Raw genomic sequence first — 2,384 nt, 5'->3', positions numbered from 1 at the left:
CCCATCAACCATGGGTTTCAAACTATATATTTAGAAAAAAAATAATTCTCTAGGTAGACTTAGAGAAATATAGTAAAGAGTGAGTTGTTTTTTTTCCTTTTGTATTTTGGTTTTTCTTAGTCGACATGTATCATGCTATTTTGAAATTGACATTTCTTCAAATCAAAAAATAAAGATAAAAAAGTTTCAAATATATGATTAATCCTTACTTCATCTATTATCATGAATTCCAAGCAAGGTTTGACATGTCGGCAACATTTGGCAGGTTGTTGACAAAAATCCAATCCTTAGTTTTGGAAGGGTATTTAGGATTGTTTTGACTTGAATTTTGTTGTGTAGCCTAATTTGATGCCAAAAAACACACGGAAAGCATTATTTTGGCATAAAACATCACTTAATCTAAAGTTCTTGATTGTATGCATAAAAAACTCATATAAACTAATGTAAACATGCAAAGAAAACATAAGTACACAAATAGGGAAGGAAACTTCCCGGATTTCAGGGTTTCGTTAGATGGCGAAACCAACGAAACCCTAAAATCTCGGTGAAAGTTCACCAAGATTTCAGTTGGATTTCGTAGGGAGCCTGGGAGCGTGACTGCGTGAGTTCCTACTGTTCCTTCTGAGCTTAACTTCCAGGACTCTTTCCATCTTCACTTGTTAGCTTGATTAGGAACAGCTTTCCCATTCTCATACTTCTGAATTAGTTGCAGCTTCTCATTGATCTGCTTTGCAAGATCTGCCTGACTCATCTTCTTAGCCAAATGTGCCTTTTGTATCGCCTGCCTTACTTCAGCCCCAACTTTGTTTTATGCCGCCGGTTCCGTGGTCGAGTTTTCTGGTGTTCACAGCTGCTACCGGTGGTTTCTTATTTGAACCTCCGTCGGACTTCTTTATCATATGAACCTCAACACCCACACGGAGAGTCTGGTTTACGGCTTTTGGATCTCACAGCGCCTGGGCCCTTCGGCTTGGATTTGTGTACAACGATTGGGACAGAATCTGCTCGGCGTTGTTGATGGTGAATCAGAAACGCAGAAAGATCAACCGCCGAGAATCTGCTACTGCTTCTCCTCTGTTTCTTTCTTTCTTTCTTCTTCTTCATCTTATTCTCCTTCAACAATTCGGCGATTTTCGTGTGATTCGCCGGAAAATGATTTTTTGGCGATTTTCGCTGATTTGCCAGAAAATCGTTGATTTTCCGGCGATATTAAAAAAATTTCATTTCGCCCCTGGTTTTAGTTAGCTGGGGGCGAAATCACCGAAATTCGGCGACATGTTCTTCCATGTGCACAACTATATAGTGAAGAGAAGTACTAAAGTCTACAATTCATTATAAAATTATGTTAAGTATGACTCATGCTTCACATTCTGTTGTTGACGAACACGGAATCCCCGGGCCCTGTAGAAGTTTCAAATCACTTTGGCAAAAATTGATCGAAATTCTACTAAATATCATGAATTTGGTGATATATTGCCGAAAAATCAACTTTTCACAATATATCGCTGATTTTTTCGGCGATATATGGGCAATTTTTGGAAAAGTCGATGTCACTCATTGTTTCATGTTGCCCACCATCGACGTAAATATAACGCCAACACCTTGTACCTTGATTCCAAGTTGACTTGGAGATAATCAGATAATTAAATAAGGCTAAGAAACTATTTCCTAATTTCATGATTTTCACTTTCATTTGATGGCTGATCATGAGAGTACAAAAAGGAAAATTCCAGTTTAATGACACATGGGTTGATAGTTTTATATCCCTACCTTCTATGTGCACTCAATAATTTTTTGCTTTTCAATGAGATTCTTTTCATATTTATTTCATTTATTATAATAATTTTTTTGCCTTTTTTTTTTAAAAAAATCTAATTAAGGTTTACTCAAACTAGCTTCTATGCATTTGGACTACATATTTAAAAAGACTTTTATGTATAATTTAAACATATAGTGAGGTTGGTCTCGATTTCAAAAATATTCGAATTCTTGGAGACATAATTTATGTAAAATATACTATCTCATGAAGCATCATATATCCTTTTGATGAAAAAAGTCCTATGGTGGAAACGGTCCTAACTCTTTTGGTTTGAAATTAACTAAGGAATGATAATCTCCAAAAAATTTCACCCAAAAAAAAGAAAAAAAATATCTTGAAAGAGGAGAAACAGTCCTAACTTTTAATTTGATATTAGCTAAGGACTGACCGAAAAAGCTTGTATCCTGCACATTTGCGGATTATCAAGTCGAAATTTCGGCCGTAGGATCCGAAATTTAGGTCAAGATTTCGACGGTCTCGATCGAAATTTTCTACCAGAATTCTGATCCCACTGCCTAAAGTGCATGGCTTAATGGTCCTACGCATTTATGGCGCAGGACCCAAG

The sequence above is a fragment of the Hakea prostrata genome, chromosome 1 (genome assembly GCF_041222555.1).
Source record: "Hakea prostrata isolate BN-2017 chromosome 1, UWA_Hpros_2, whole genome shotgun sequence".
Lineage (NCBI taxonomy): Eukaryota > Viridiplantae > Streptophyta > Magnoliopsida > Proteales > Proteaceae > Hakea > Hakea prostrata.
Note: the sequence above shows the minus strand (reverse complement) of the source record.